The sequence below is a fragment of the Rutilus rutilus genome (assembly GCF_951802725.1).
Source record: "Rutilus rutilus genome assembly, chromosome: 5".
In the NCBI taxonomy this organism is placed as follows: domain Eukaryota; kingdom Metazoa; phylum Chordata; class Actinopteri; order Cypriniformes; family Leuciscidae; genus Rutilus; species Rutilus rutilus.
This window is the reverse complement of record NC_140213.1, coordinates 1,959,885-1,978,164: the sequence shown is the minus strand read 5'-3', so window position 1 is coordinate 1,978,164 and position 18,280 is coordinate 1,959,885.

Here is an 18,280-nt window from a genome sequence, read left to right as displayed (position 1 = left end):
GTGAAAAACTTCAGAGTTTGCTTTATGCTCATGGTAAAGCCTCTCCATAAGTCAGCCTTTTGGAATATGATTGCTGTTTATAGCTCAACAAGTGTTTCTTGTGCTTAATCCTCTTGATTTTAATTAACTTAGCAAAAAAAATATTAATGGATCCTTTTTATCTCTGCCATTGTGAGGCAAATCCCTTTAGTTGCAGAGAAGCGTGTATAATTTTAAGGAAATGGGTTGTGATGTTTGGTGTCATCTCGCTTTTGTTCTACATCAGCTGCGGCTAAATAAGCAAATAATTAAAGTCAGTAGGGGTACGGTGGCCTGTTGGTACATTACACAAGTCACAGAATACGAGCACGAGGGAAAATCTTGTCAACAAATTAGGGAAATACAGCCGCTAATAAAGAAATGTGTGCAAACAGCATTCACCATGAAGACGTCGATCTCGAGGGAGAAGCAATTACAGTTATTACACGGCTATGTGTTTTATTTTTTGCGTTCACTTTAGCATGAGAGTTTTTTCTTGAAAAGCTGAAAATTCGTGAGAGTGATCAAAATCTTTACACATCTGCCCTCTTTGCTCATTGGAACCATGATTTTGAGCCAAGAATCAAAAAAAGAGTCAACTAAATAAAGCCAGGCCTAATCTTGGCTGAGAAAGAAAATGATATTTCTCATGTTATGACGCCTTCAGTGCCGTATGTTCCCATGCATACAGTCATACAACACGTGCATATCCTGTGGAGATAATCCTGTTTATTGCTGTGCTGTAATTTCACGAGTCTATTCATCACGGCTGCTGATGCATGGCCTCGTTTCTTCAGTACGAGCAGAGAAAGTTGCGAACGGTGCATCTGAGGAACTGTGGAGTGTGTTAAGAGCTAAATGGGTTTGTAGCACAAGCGGACGTGCAAACGCACAAACAAGAGCCGCGCCGAGGCTGACGTGATGAAGCGATTATAATTGATTAAACATTGCCTTGTTGTTTTCTTCCTTAGTGCATACTAATGGAATTCATTAACTAAAAGAGGAGCGGTTAATAGAGCTGGAGCTTACTATAACTCACGCCGAGACACAGTACTGACGCCACGGGTCTTTCACACCAGTAACTGTGAGTTCGAAACGGCTTCGGACAATATATAAAACTGTTACTGGCAAGTTACTTTAACAAGCAATGCAATATTACGCAACTATTCCAAAGTTTAGGGCTGGTAAGAAATTGAAAAAGAAGTATCTTCTTCTAACCAAGGCTAATTTTATGTGATCAAAAATAAATAAAAAGTGTGAGATATCATTACAAGTTAAATCAGCTGTTTGCTATGTGAATATATAGTAAAGTGTAATTTATTCCTGTGATCAAAGCTGAATTTTCAGCATCATTACTCCAGTCTTCAGTGTCACATGATCCTTCAGAAATCAGTATAATATGATGATTTGATGATCAAGAAACATGTATGATTATTATCAGTGTTGAAGACGGAGATTTCAGTGGAAAACGTCATACATTTTATTTTATTGTTATTATCAGGGTGAACAAAAAGTGAAAAGAGCAGCATTGATTTGAAATATAATCTTTTGTAACCTTATAAATGCCTTTACTGTCACTTTTGATCAATTTTGATGAATAAAAGTATTAAATTCTTTAAAAAATTGTACTAACCCTAAAATTTTGAACAGGTTTCAGCTGTGGTTTCGACTCTTTTTCCTTAGTGCAAAATGTATTATCAGAAGTCACTTTTTATTTTTCAATTGTGACATTAATATGTCAAAATGTGACTTCATAACTTGCAAATGTATTTCTCTAATTCCCTTACAAAACAAATATGTTTATTCAATTGCGCTGTTACTATACTGCTTTTTAACTACAAATAAGAGCATGAAGAGTTCAGATGCAAAAAAGTGCCATCTGAAATTTTCTTCTAGAAAGATTTTATCAAGGTCGTATATAAGTTCAGTAATTTTACTTAAATGACAATTAATAGGTCATTTCCATTGCCATTTAAAGACCCACTCCGATGAAAATCATGTTTTTCTAGGTGTTAACATGTTCTTGTGGCATTTTTCTGATGTTAGAGGACATATCTTGAGAAAAATAAGCTCAAAGTTGTATTTCTGAGTATTTCTGCATTCAAATGGCTGTGAATCAGTAGCAGACGCTAAAATGCCGGCTAAAATAGACTGGAGTTGTGACCTAGTAACTCCACTGGGCGGGGCCACAAGCTCATACTCCCCTCCGCCCCGCCCGCTCAGGTTCTGAGGAGTAGAGAAGACGATGGCGGATCAACACCTATGTGCGGTAGCGGGTTGCAATGCTAAGAGGAGAGATATTGGTATTAGCTTTCATGCTTTACCAAAACATGTTGCTGTGAGAGATGACTGGATTACGTTCCTTGGTCTCCGTGCCAACGGCTCCGCCCACAACGCAGAGGCGAATTGCTAATGAGCTACTGCCGCTCTGCTGAAGCGAAGTCCCAGAAAACGGCACAGGTTTTGTGATTTTGGCTAAAAACGGCATAATCATAATTTAAAGACCACTGAGAATGTTTAAAAATAGCTCAAAATATGATCGGAGTGGGACTTTAAGTGAAATGACTGAACTTAAATATACAAGCTTGATAAAAATGATCATTCTACAAGAAAATTTCAGATGGCACTTTTTTGCATCTGAACTCTTCACATAGACTTTCAGTGTTGTTATGTACTTCTCATTAAACAACAGTTGTAAACTAGTTTATTACAGTTACACTTAAAGTGCACTTAAACTTCTTTGGAAACAGGCCATATAGAGGTCTGTCTATAATGGCTATTTTTTCTACTAAAACATATTTCAATAATCTTTGTTTCATTTACAACTTAAAAAAAAAAATCATTTCTTACAGCGTTTACAGTATGTGCACCACTCAGACATCAACACCACTCAGACATCAACACCACTCATTTGAAATCCTCCAGCCCAGAGTAAACCTGAGACAACTGCATGCTGTTTTGTTTCTCTGCACTGAAGAATATTGCTCAGCGCTGGCGTTTGAGACTGAAGTGAGGTGTAGTTGAAGCACTAAATGGATTCTCTGCGATAACCTCAGACTCGCTCCATTCCAAAATAAACCTAAATGTCAATCTGCGCTCGCCTGCGATGACAGCCGGCAGACTAAGCCTATTTCCTCCAGAGTGAGGAACGCTCTCCTAATGCTTTCAATTTCCCCCAGCCTTGGAAGGAGACGGGACTGTACACAACGCTGCAGTGACCTTGAGACAGACTGTCATGAAAGAAGATGCTTATATCATGCAAGCATTCCAGAGCTTGCGTCTCCGCTCTCTTCTGCGGTTATCGTAATGATGTTAGTTGGTAATACGAGATCATGTTAATTGTGCGGGATCAGCCTCCACTGGCGCATCGATATAGTTAAAAGCATCATCGCTGATTTCCCTGTGGACACTAGTGGACGGTTTTATGACACGTTTAAGAAGATCAAAACATTCCATCACTTTGAACCTGTCGCATGAAATCTTTCCGAAAGAGCAAGATGGGAAATGTTGTTTCCAGGTCACAATATTGAATGAAAGCATGATTTAAAAGAAAATAGAAAGCTTGGGTAACGTATAATCCAAAAATAAAAAACTATTTGAATCGACTGCCGTGTCCAACGGGATCTCATTAATATTCATACGTTTTCATATGTAAAGTGGGGTTCAAGCACACGTTTTACATTTGATTAGACGCTGTACAATATGATTGACAGCTTACACCTTCTGCATACCTACAACTTTACAGACTGGTGTAAATGTCTACAAATCCTTTGAGGCTAATAGAATATTCATTGGAATTCATAGGTTGATTTGATCATATTTATAATACATGAGATTAATTAAATATATTTAATTTATTTGATGATAATTATATCCAGACATGCAGTGCAAATTACTGTTTTGATTAGTCCCATCTGGATTTTAAAAAGGTCATTTTTAAAGAAGTCTCTCCATAATTTATTGACGAATGAGACTTTGGTCGCTTTTCCTTACAAAGGTTGTGGCAATAATCGTTTCATTTTAAAACATCGCACAAGCTAAGTAAGGTAAACGCATGGGAACTTTATGTGCAATTCAAATACAGAAATATTACATTTGAGTTTAGCTGTTTTAAATATGTATAAAGCCATGCATGAGCATATTGATATCAGCATGCACAAACACACAGATGTGAATGAGATCATCATCCTCTAAAGTCTCAGTGCAGTTCTCATCATCACCACACATTCATTTCTAACAGTAAATTACTGTGATGTCAGATACTTTGATTTTCCTCACTGTCATCACTTTTTTTCCCAGGCTACTTTGATAGGTATAAAATATTCAGAAGCCCGGCCCATGCAAAAGACAGCATTGATCGTGTCTTACAAGATGATGTATGACTGGGGTTTATGGTTTATTCATCAGCAAACACAGGTCTACTCTGAGACCCCCGCACCTAGACGCTTATCCAAACATGTGCGTCACACTCCGCGCCGTCGCTGCGTGTCACGCGCGCTCCATTCGCTGAGAGCTTCATATTATTCTCTCATTGTACAGTTCACTAGCTTCATTAAACTTTTACGAATGCAATGGTGTTTGGAATTAGCTTGCTTTTAGCCAGAGCGATCTGATCCATTTGTGCCGAGGGCCCACACGCAGAAGGTCAAGACAACATATTGAGTGCTCTACCAAATATGATGAGAAACCCAACGGGGGAGACTCGCGTATTAGAGAGCTAGAGATCTGATGCGGGCGAAAGAGACAGGCATTAAGTGGAGAGAATTAGCCGCAGCAAACAATGCGCTTCCTGGAACAGAGATGGTCTAATTAAATCAGTTTAACATAGAAAGTCTGCTGCCGCTAGATAAAAATATACCGCCTTCCAATAAGACAAACACAAAGTAGCTGGAAAATCTCATTCATTTTCGATTCAATATTTGTTCCTAACGTTTCAACACAATCTCATGGCAACTATTTCACTTTTTGCCGAATTAGTGGCCAATTCTAATGAATTTGTACGATCTCAGTCATGACAAGTCCTTGAGCGTTTGGCATGGAAATGGACAGTTTTGATATGCTTGATCTTGACTGAATAGATCTGCTACACTGATAATGCTGTCAGTTATTGTCAGTACATACATTTACATTTATGAATTTGGCAGATGCTTTTATCCAAAGCGACTTACATTGCATTTTCAAGTACACATTTACATTCTTTTCAGTTCTTGCTTTCCCTGGGAATCGAACCCATGACCTTGGCGTTGCAAGCGCCAACACTCTATTGTTTGACACGCTCACTTATTATCATATATAATAAATAAATATATTAAACTCATCATTTGCACTGCGAGCATATACGAGATTCTGCTGCTGTACAATATAGCGTACGTGAATTACCCGTAGCAGATCTATACAGGTGGAGCTGGGGAGGGTTTCTGAAAGCGTTCTGCAACCGCTACAGCAACGGCTGACCAAGGTTGAGCAGCGATCTCATTGGCTACTGATACAGCAGGAACCAATCAGCTGTGCCCTATAGAGAATGATGTGATTACAAGCAGATTGAATTGAGGAACTATCAGCCTTCGCCATCTAGAGTTTCATGACAGAACTTTGTATTTGTACGTTGTTATACGTTCTGCTTGCGCACCACTGTTGGTTAGGTTTAGGGGCGGGACTTCATGCTCACTTTTTTCTAAAATTCTGACAAATCACATCGTACGAATTTATACGAAATTGCCATCCAGCAAACAGGGAATGTTCTCAGAATGTGCTGGCAAGGTTCTCTCAAAGTTATGAACAAACATTATCCCAGTAACAGTAATCTGGTCTAACAATGTTAAAAGGTTTTTTTATTCATCGTTCATGGAATGTTTTTACCTTGGAAATTAGTCTAACATTTTTAAATGTTACTACTTGTTAGAACATTCAAAGATAACGTTTTTAATGGGAATTAAAAACATTCTTAGAACAATTTTTTTTTTTCTCTGATACAGTGGGCAAAATGGCATGGTACCTCACGATAGGTTATAAACCAGCTTCAAATCAAACACATGTACATTAGTGTTTAACAGGAACAAGCATTTGTAAGCAAGAGCGTGTTTTCATCTCATTAAAATTAGCGGGAGTCCAGGCCTGAAAACGCCATGTTCCAACGGCACCATATGTATTTGGCGTAGTGTTGCAATTTCTGTCTGGCTGTGCATCTGTGCCCCGACTCCAACGGAGAACAACGAGAGGATAATGCCATGCGAGCCCATTAGAGCCAGCTTCTCCCAGCTCGGATCCAGCTGAACTAATGGCTGAGGAGAAGCTAACACATAACAGCATCTGACAGTCGGTGTGTTACATTAGAAGGAACTGGTTAGCGCAGATTTCATTTAGTCCTTTCACATTGAATACTCTTTGCCACACCAGGACGGAAAAGATATCATGCACATTTCATGCTACATTGGTTAAAAAAGAAGCCTCGCTATGACTGTGCTGTGCCTTTCCTCTAACTAAAACAGATCTTTATTACTCCAGATATAATAGAGGAGCTATTAGATCAATTTCCTTTATGTTAGGTAGCGGATGAAAAGGTGTATTCACTGCAAGAACATCATCTTTACTTACGAGGCGTTCTTCATCAAGGGCTTAGCGCTCACTTTAATGGCCTGTAGATGAAAAACAGAATTATTTTGAATGAGGGTCTGCCATTCTCGAAAGACGTATTTGATCACTGAAGAACATTTGAGAGGGTAATCAGGGCGATAATGAAGACGTGGATCTCCAATGGGTTAAAAGAGCCAAAACAAGGGTCTGATGTGACGCTTTTGGGAAAAGTCAGATAAATGAAAGTCACTTACAGACTGCGAACCTTGTCTTTTCTTGGCAAATCATTGAGGGACAAACTTACAGTCACTGCCAAAACCTTTACACTTTCCAATCTGTTCATTAATCTATTTATTTATAGAAGCACAGCTCTGGCAGTCTCGATAGCATTATGGACATTACCTCATTGACTTCATTCAGACTTCTGATCTCATTCTGAACTGTAACGAATCATGTTTTGTAATGGTGCACATTAAATATTGCTGCTTTGACTTTGTCCACCTGATCTTATTTAGTTTTGGCCATGCTTTATGGAAAAATGTTCATGTGACGACATTTCTGCAATGATAACACGTTGCTTCTTGCATGTTTTGCAACACTTCCAAAGTGAAAAGTCCAGTGAATGATGCTAAAAGTGCGTTCAGTTTACAGATGAACATGAATCTGGAAATGTTTTATGATGTCTGTTGTTGTATATATCGTGGCATATGTGAGTGGTAGAGTGACAAGTGGCGATACACGGTTAAAGGGATAGTTCACTTTGAAATTAAATGTTGGTATGTTTTAGCTTACCTCAAGGGCATCCAAGATGTAGGAGTCTTTGTTTCCGCAGTAGATTCAATTTTGATATTTTTAGGTCAAACCGTTCTTGTCTGTCAGTCATATAATGCAGGTCTATGGTCACCACCTCAAAGAGCATGCACAGAGAAGTCCAAATTAAACAATTCCCCATCGTAAGTACACACTGATGGCCTAAGACACGAAACGAGCGGTTTGTGTGAGAAAACGAACAGTATTTATATAGTTTTTACCTCTTGTACACAGCGACGTCCAAGTGATCTGATCTGATGTGTACGCAGACTGGTGCATAGATATATACACTAGATGTCGCCTTGGCTACGGCATTCGTTCAATGAACTGCCGTCGCCAAGGCGACATCTAGTGTATATATCTATGCACCAATCTGCGTACACATCACACACAAGGAATCGCCCGCGCCCTCAGATCACTTGGACTTGGCTGTGTACAAAAGGTAAAAACGATATAAATACTGTTCGTTTTCTCACACAAACCGCTCGTTTCGTGTCTCAGGCCATCAATGTGTACTTACGATGGGGAATTGTTTAATTTGGACGATGGGGAATTGTTTTAATTTGGACTCTGTGCTTGCTCTTTGAGGTGGTGACCACAGACCTGCATTATATGACTGACAGACAAGAACGGTTTGACCTAAAAATATCAAAATTGAATCTACTGCGGCAACAAAGACACCTACATCTTGGATGCCCTTGAGGTAAGCTAAAACATACCAAAATGTAATTTCAAAGTGAACTATCCCTTTAATGCTCTTTTGCATTTGAAAATAGTGTACCACCTACACAAAACTCAACCTAGACCTAACCGATAGTGTTAATACAAGCAAAGATTAGATAAAACACATTTGCTGAAGCAACCATGATGTTTAGGGCCCCATACACCCAGTGCAATGCAGCGCCAAGCGCGACGCAAGTGTGTTTTGCTAGTTTCAGCCCGACGCAGTTTTCATTTTCACGTCCTGTGCCAAGTTGTTTAAATAGCAAATGAATTTGCGCCCATTTGTGGCCCATGAGCTTCTGGTCTGAAAAATTAGGTATGTTCAGGCGCATTGTTGGAGCGTTGCTATTTTTAGGCAACAGAAATAGACTGAGCCATTGACCAACTGAAACCTGGTCTAAAGTTAATGGCGCAGTATTATTTATTTTTGTTATTTAAAGAGCATACACCCTGCTTATTAAACACACAGGGACGCACAGCAGCACACAAACATGCCAGATATTAAAAATAAAAGGATTACATTGTAAAAGATTAATATTGTGTACATAAAGATATGGTGGAATCCGGCTCGTTCCGTAGATGGTCTGCTTGCGCACTTTTACCTCGAGCACGAGCAGATCCATTTGCGCTCTGGAGACGCGTTCAGTTTTTCCGCTTGCAAATTCCGTCATGTAAATAGTGAATCCGCCATGGCGCGCGCACGCCTGGCTTTTAAAGGGAATGGGAGAAGAGAGTCTGGTTGGTTTATTTCACGTTACGCCCAAAACACACCCATTACTCATTAAGAGAATAGGGACACCCTTTTAGACCATGCACCGGGAGCGCCGACCATTTTCCCGTCGTTAAACTAGCAAAAGTGGATTCGGACGCGCCCTCAGTTAACTTGCGCCGTGCGCTTTAGACCATGAGCTTAGATCGTTAAAATAGGGCCCTTAGTGCTAATCACAAGTGCAATGCTGTTTCAGGTGCAGAGCAAGTTTACTACATCAGAAAAGACAAATATATGGAGCTGCTTATGTGATGAAAACGTCAACATGTTTAGATTATGAATCACGCACTGAAGTGTTTCGAGTATTGTGCAAGGAACCACGCAAAAATAAGTTTTTGTTGCTTTGGTGTTTTACTAGCTTTCATTTCAGCTGGAAACTGCAGAGAATTGTGCGTATCAGGACATATTTGGAGCAAAAATATAGATAGAGGCCCATTTCTTATAATAAGCCTTTTTTTATTCAATTTTGCAATGCATGAAATGTGTAAATAAATTTCATTAAGCATTAAAAGACTTGAATAATTATGCATTTAGTTTTAAATCGTCAACGCAAAATATAGGCTTTTATGAAGCAACATAAAATACTGTAGTGAACTATATTAATTCCTTTCCTGCTGACTGAATCAAGTCAATTTAAGCAGTTTATAGCTACACTTTGCGGTTTGGATTATGTTTAGATTAATGTCCATTTGGATGTAAATGTGATCTCCATTCTCATGTAAATTAGATTTCACAACAATGCACATGAAATTCAATGGCACATTCCCATAACCATTTTACTGTTATTAAAAGAAACACTCAGAGTGATAACTCAGAAATGCTGTTTCCCTCGTGCATGCTGTGTGAGACAGGCCTTAGTGTCTAACTGTCTGATTATTTTTACTTGTAATATGGACACTGTAATAAATTGTTACATCAGTTTTACTTCAATAAGAAGACTATTTTCAAGAATTTGAATTGGTCTTAAGTTTTGTCTTAAGAATAAAAATAAGAACACTCTTAAGAAGAATTTTTAGGAATACAAAATACTTAACTTTATTCTATTTGTGCACTGTATTCGCGCTGTACATTACATCGGTGAACAGCCGTGAGTCCAGAGCTCGGAATAAATCCTGATGTTGGCCATCTTTATCCTCTCAATCAGCTGAACAAGGACTCGAGGCATGTGATTGGCCAGCTGCTGTTCGCTCAAAGCTTTTTATTCACCTCATGGAAGCACAAACTAGCCGTGCTTTATGAGTCCGGCTCAAGCAACACCCAGACTGCCACAGAAAATGATGTTGTGCATGTGCTGAATTATCCTCGTTACATCTGCAGATTATGGACCGTCTGCATTATTAACACATCTCTCTCCAGCCAAATGTTGATATCACAGAACTGTTTCTTCTATTTCAGGGTGGTTTGTTAATGAAACCGCACTAACCCGCGGGTTAAAGGGCAGAAAGTTGCATGATTTTCATCAAGATTTTCAGTTTTCTGCGCATGCGTCGCGACTGAGTGCGTTGTTGTGTTTGGAGCTCCGTCGAATTAATTCAGAAACCTTGTTTTTCTTCTTTACACTCTTTTACAAACGAACTTTTTCATTTTTATAGCGTGTGAACATATCTGGAATACTATTCTCCTTAAAAAACAATCGGATTGCTCTGATATCGCTACATATATCCAACCTTTCGAACTTCCGCTACTAGCCTTAGCCCGCTAGCATTACACGCGTGGTCGCGCCTATCGATCGACTTATTTACACCCGTATCACTGAAAGCTATAATTCGCCATTATAGCACATCTGCTATAATGGCGAATATAACGGATGTGTGTCTAACGTTACCTTTGAGTGCAGGTGAGGACACCTTCGAGCTGCATTCTGTGCAGTTAGAGCTGGAATCCGTGGAGAAGCAGATCCGCGACCTACTAGAGAGACAGGCCGAGCTACGAGATCGACGTTTCGCGCTTGAAACATCACGCGCCGATGCTCAAAAGTCAGTGGTTAGTGCTAACCTTTTGACTCCGACCTCGTCTACTCCATGTGTTTCTCTGCCCAGGATGCGATCATCCCTGGTTTCATTCACTCCGGCACCGACACAACAACATGGACCCTGGATGATTCCACAGCGGAAGACGCGGGCCAGGACCAGAGCTAGGACCTCTCCGCCCCTCCCGGCCTTCGAGATCTCCACCCAGAACCGCTTCTCCCCTCTACGCGAGACGGAATGCGACGCTGTGATCATCGGCAGTTCCATCGTCCGGCATGTCCGTGCTACCATAGGTAAAGGTAAGGTTCGCACTCACTGCTTTCCTGGTGCTCGTGTTCTCGATGTCGCTGCACAGGTTCCCGGGATTCTGAACGGTGACGAGCCCGTCGGAGCTGTCGTGCTGCACGCGGGAACGAACGACATCAGGCTACGGCAGTCGGAGGTTCTGAAGAAGGACTACAGGAGCCTGATCGAGACGGTACGCAGCACATCGCCTGAAACAACGATCATCGTGTCTGGACCGCTTCCCACCTACCGACTAGGACACGAAAGGTTCAGTAGATTATTTGCTCTAAATGAATGGTTAATGTCATGGTGTAATGAACAGAGACTGCTCTTTGTAAATAATTGGAATCTTTTCTGGGAGCGACCTAGGCTCTTCCGTGCTGATGGCCTTCACCCCAGCAGAATCGGAGCGGCTATTCTGTCGGACAACATCTCCAAGACGCTACACACCATATGACTAGTAAGTCAAAGTCCAAATCACACTCTTTGCTGTCCAAACTTAATTGATATAAGTACCAATGTAAAACATTATATTGAAACTGTGTCTATTCCTCGTTTAGTGAGATCAAATAATAAATCTACTGCAGGATCTAAGAAAAATCTAATTGTGATTAAACCAGAAAATCTCAATATTAGTGAACAAAAACAATTTATAAAGCTAGGTCTTTTAAACATCAGATCGCTTACACCTAAGGCGGTTATTGTAAATGAAATGGTCACAGATAATAGTTTCGATGTACTTTGCCTTACTGAAACCTGGCTTAAACCAAATGATTATTTCGGTCTTAATGAGTCTACTCCTCCTGGATACTGTTACAAGCATGAGCCCCGTCTGATTGGTCGTGGCGGTGGTGTTGCTATAATCTATAAAGATATTCTTACTGTTACTCAGAAAACAGGTCACAGGTTTAATTCGTTTGAAGTACTTGTGCTAAATGTTACTCTCTTAGATGTAAGAAAGAAATCCATATTATCTCTAGCCTTGGCTACCGTATATAGACCGCCTGGGCCTTACGCTGATTTCCTAAAAGAGTTTGCAGACTTTCTCTCAGATCTTTTGGTCAATGTCGATAAAGCATTAATTGTTGGAGATTTTAACATACACGTAGATAATTCAAATGATGCTTTAGGGGCTGCGTTTACAGATTTATTAAACTCCTTTGGGGTCAAGCAAAACGTAACTGGTCCCACTCATCGTCTTAATCATACGCTAGATTTAATTATATCACATGGAGCCGATCCAACCGATATAGATATTATACCGCAAAGTGATGAAGTCACTGACCATTACATGGTCACTTGCATACTACGTACCGCTGAAATTTGTCATGTTGCGCCGCGTTATCGACCAGGCAGAACAATCCTTCCAACAACTACAGATCATTTCTCAAATAGCTTACCTGATCTGTCTCAGCTGCTCAGTGAACCCAAACAAACAGATGAACTAGAGGAAATGACTAGCACTATGAGCACCATTTTCTCTAGTACATTAGACATCGTTGCACCAATTAGATTAAAAAAGGTTAGAGAGAAAACTAAAGCACCATGGTACAACAGTGTTACGCATGTTCTAAAGAGAGAAACTCGTAATTTAGAGCGTAAATGGAAACAAACTAATCTAGAGGTCTTTAGAATCGCATGGAAAGACAGTATGTCACGTTATAAAAAGGCCCTAAAAGCAGCCAGGGCTGAGCATCTCCGCAAACTAATAGAAAACAACCAAAACAATCCAAGGTTTTTATTTAACACCGTCGCTAGACTAACAAATAAACAGACGTTACCGGAGCAAAATATTCTGTCACAGTGTAGTAGTAATGATTTTATGAATTTCTTCACTGAGAAAATAGAAAGCATCAGAAACACAATTGTAAATGTACAATCTTTAATGGTGTCTTATGATTCAGCCTCAATTATCACCCCGCAAGAACAATTACAGCGCTTTGCAACTATAGGACAGGAAGAGTTAAATAAACTTATCATTGCATCTAAACCAACAACGTGTTTATTAGATCCAATACCAACTAAACTACTGAAACAAGTGTTACCTGTAGTGGAAGAGCCTCTTCTCAATATTATTAACTCGTCTTTATCCTTAGGTCATGTTCCAAGAATATTCAAGTTGGCAGTTATAAAACCTCTTATTAAGAAACCACAATTAGATCATAATAACCTAGCAAATTACAGACCCATTTCAAATCTTCCATTTATGTCTAAAATATTAGAAAAAGTTGTGTCCGCTCAACTGTGCTCTTTCTTGCAAGAAAATGATATCTATGAAAAGTTTCAGTCAGGATTCAGACCGCACCATAGCACAGAAACTGCGCTCGTTAAAATCACAAATGATTTACTTTTAGCTTCTGACCAAGGCTGTATCTCAATACTAGTTTTACTTGATCTTAGTGCTGCGTTCGATACTATAGATCACACAATACTCTTAGACCGACTACAAAACTACACTGGTGTTCAGGGACAGGCATTAAACTGGTTTAGATCGTACTTATCAGACCGTTACCATTTTGTCTGCGTAAATGGGGAAAAATCGAAGATAACGTCAGTAAACTACGGTGTACCGCAAGGATCTGTGTTAGGCCCTCTGCTATTCTCAATATATATGCTGCCACTTGGTAATATTATAAGAAAACATGGAATTAATTTCCACTGTTATGCTGATGACACTCAATTATATATTTCATCACGACCAGATGAAAACGCTAAATTATCTAAATTAACAGAGTGTGTTAAAGATATAAAATACTGGATGACATGTAATTTTCTGCTATTAAATTCAGATAAAACGGAGGTATTACTTATTAGTCCAAAAAACTGCCCACAAAACCTCTTACAATACAACTTTAATTTAGAAGGGTGTCCTGTTACTTTATCCTCTACAGTAAAAGACCTGGGTGTTATATTAGACCGCAACTTGTCTTTTGAAAATCATATTTCATATGTTACAAGAACAGCCTTTTTCCACCTTAGAAACATTGCTAAGCTACGTAACATGCTATCTGTTTCTGATGCAGAAAAGTTAGTTCATGCATTCATGACCTCGAGACTAGATTACTGTAATGCTTTATTAGCTGGTTGTCCTGCATCCTCAATAAACAAGCTACAGTTAGTCCAAAATGCCGCCGCTAGAGTTCTTACTAGATCAAGAAAATACGATCATATAACACCAATTCTGTCGTCTCTACATTGGTTACCTATAAAGTTCCGTATCAATTACAAAGTATTGCTACTGACCTATAAAGCCCTAAATGGTTTAGCTCCCGTGTATTTAACGGAACTTCTATCGCCCTACAATCCATCGCGCTCTTTAAGATCACTAAATTCGAGGCTTCTGGTCATTCCTAGGATATCTAAGTCCACTACAGGAGGGAGAGCTTTTTCACATTTAGCTCCTAAACTGTGGAATGGCCTTCCTGATATTGTTCGAGGCTCAGACTCGCTGTCCCAGTTTAAAACTAGATTAAAGACGCATCTCTTCAGCCAGGCATTCACATAATACTTACATTTTATACTACAGTTGAGACGACTCGACGCGGGCGATGTTTATGCCCTAAATCAATACATGATTAACTAACTGTATTTCTCTATGTACATTTCTGAAATGCACTTTCTGTAAAGCTGCTTTGAAACAATATGTATTGTGAAAAGCGCTATACAAATAAATTTGAATTGAATTGAATTGAATGATCTTCCCCTCGACACATTAATTACTTCGACTCATGGAAATTCCCAACCAGCTGGCCTATGACATCATTAAGCATGAATTCAGCACTTACTCTCAGGGTGCTAATGTAAGCACTAACACAACGCCTGCAATCGCTGGGTAATTTAGGCAGGTGCACGGCCATTAGAGGATAATTGTGAAAAGCTTTTCAATGAAAGTTGTGGTCAGGTGAAACGACATGGTGTGTAAACAAATCAGTGTAATGTTAATGACCCGGCTGATTAAAATAGCCCCAGGACACTGGAGCCACTGGGCGTTTGTTGGGAAACTACTGAGGGAAAGGTGGCATTTTCTTTCAAAAGAAGAAAAGTCTGTTTGTTATCATTTACTCATACTGTTCCAAACCTGTCAGACTTTCTTCTGTGAAAACTATGATTACCAGGGCTGGACATTAACACTCAACAACCCGCCGAATGGAGTGTGAAGTGACAGTAGCTGCGTTTCTCTTACCCTTCAAATTGAAATTGTGAATTGAAAATACGCCCAGTGGAAACACGTCAATTTCGCAAAAACTCTCATTTATCGCAAAAAAGTTTTTACGCTCGCGTGAGGAGGTTTTTCAGGCAATTCGAAAAAGAAATATTTCACAAAACTGCAATGGAAACCGTTTTTGCGCATTTACAGTCACCTGACGTAGACGACGCGGTGTGTTTGGACAGAATACGAGACAGAGCTCTTTATTAAACTCATATAAGACAAAAGAATTACAGGAATAATGGATTCTAAACCTCAAATAAACGCCACAATCAAGACCTCGAAGCAGATGTGAGGGAGAAACACCCAGAAACACCTCATATGTGCCGCTCACAGGTATAATAAGGGTCGTTCCTTACCATTAATGCTTGGATAACACACACACATCTCCTTCCATTAATAATAATGGCCAGTGCAGTGGCTGGGATATACATAAACCTACCAATGTCCGTTGCCATGGTTTTTGGAATGATTTTACTGATCGCGAGAGGAAAAATGAAGTTTTAGTCGCATAACATCGGCTAATGGAAACGCCGTCATTGCGCAATATTTTTTTGACGACATTTAGAAAAAAAAAAATCACAAATGTTTTGCGCAAATCTGTAATGGAAACGCGGCTGGTAACAGTGGAGTGTAACGCAGTCACTCCAATTACCAACTTTGCCGTTTTGAATTATACATTTTTCAACTGTAGTCTTTTAAAAAGGCATCTGAAATAATAAACTAAGTGCAACGCAGTGTTGTCAAAAATATCATTTGTTTTGAATACTTGGTGAGTATTCACGTTATGTTTTAAGTGAAAGTAAACCGTTGAGAAAGAAAACACATGTGTAACAGTATATTGGATCCGTGTGTCAGGCCTTAAAGTGACAGCAGCCTAATAAACCTGCTGCCAAATGATGAGATAATATTAAAATATCTATATGGCAGTTTTCCCCATGGTATCAATGTCAAAATTGGGGCCAGTGAAAATGCAGAGTGGCTCGTAACTTTGGAAAAGTTGAGGCTCACACAGTGGCCGGTGGGCAAACAAGTTAAGGCGAGACACGGCAGGCAAAAACATCGTTTTTTTTTTACTGGTCAATTTTGAGATTTGGGGATATTTGTCTTCAATAACATGTCTTCTTTCAGACTTGTGTTGAAAAAAAGTCCGAAATACACATTTAGGTCTTTATTTTATTACACTTTGTCTGTTTGCGTCTGTAGATTTCTCATAAATTCAACAAAAGTTCGCGTTCTTAATCAACGTGCTGCTCCGCGATCTCTGCCGTCAGCCTGTCATCAGAAGCACCGTTAGGAAGCTCTCTCTGTTGTGTACAATCCTGTCGGATCCAAATATGGTCATTTCCTTTCTATCAGCAACCAATCGTGAAAGTAAAAGGGCTGAATGCGCAATCTCATTGGCTGATGAAAAATCTTTAAAGCCCGTTTTCTCAAAATGACTTTTCTCTCATACTCCAAGGACGAAATCTCCACTTCAGTAGCACCTATATACACCAAACTTTCCAGACTTGTACCTAGTTATATTATGAAGACATTTACAGAGGGATTTGTAAATATATTATTCCTAGCCTGATTTATATAACATTTTATTCCAAAAAACATGGCGAAAATCATTTTTTTAAGGCTATTGACAGTATTTTCTGATTTACAGGATAACAAAAGTAGATATCCATAAATCCCTCTGTAATTTTTTTCCCATCTAATATGTAAACACAAGGAAAAAAATTTTTTTAACCTGGCTTTATCCAATACTCAGACATCGTTTTTTAAAATATATGCAAATTAGTGCATATTTGATTAGATATTGCCTGATTTGCATATTTAAACATTCAATTACAGAAAACTTGTAATACATTTTTTTCTCATCTTAATGTAGGTAACCAACTGGGAAAGTTTCATGGTGATATCTGCTAGTTAAAAAATTTACCCTATTCACCTGTAGTGTCTCGCCTTAAAGGGTTAGTTCACCCAAAAATGAACATGTTTCCCAGAAGCGCTGCGCTGTTACACTACTGAACTCACTCAGAGAAACACACAGAAGAAAATGAAGAGTTGAATAAAGTCGTTATTTTGGGGGGTTTTGCGCACAAATAGTATTCTCGTCGCTTGATAAACTACTGGTTGAACCACTGTAGTCATTTGGACAATTTTATACATTGTCTTTACTAACTTTCTGGACCGGCAAGTTTCAATAACATAGAAGCCTATGGAGGAGTGAGACAGCTCTCAGATTTAATCACAAATATCTTCATTTGTGTTCTGAAGATGAATGAAAGTCTTACGGGGTTGAACAACATGAGGGAGAGTAATTTCTGACAGACTTTTCATTTCTGGGTGAACTAACCCTTTAATGTCAACCCCTGGTTGTTACGATGAATGTGTACTGAAGACTTTAAGGTCTGAAAAGGATGCAAAAACACCATAAATGTGGAGGATGAAGTCAAACCCAACAAACCAAAGGCATTATTCGCTGAATTTTCATGTTCTAAATCGTGAGCGAATCATTTTGAGTCAAATCATGAATCGGTTGATCTGGTTCATAAAGCTGGTGTAAATGATTCATTCACAATAAGAGTAAAAACTTAACTGCAATTTCTGCAATTCCTTCTTTTTCTGTTTGTTTATGTGTATTCCTGTGTGTGCAATATCGGTTCTCATTAGAAAAGATTCATTCAAAGATTCACTGGACTGGTCACTGGAACTCATTGATTTAATGAACCGGTCACAGTGTTTAACAGCTCAATGGAGGGGAAAATTCCTACATTGTTCAGAAAATTAAAAACATTGGCTAAATATAACTTATTATAAGTTATTTTTTTCAGTTAATTTCAATTACTTTGCAGAATAATAACATCAGCACAAAAGTCTATATTTGCTGAGCATCACCTAATAAATATGAGCAAGAGGAAAAAACACATGAAC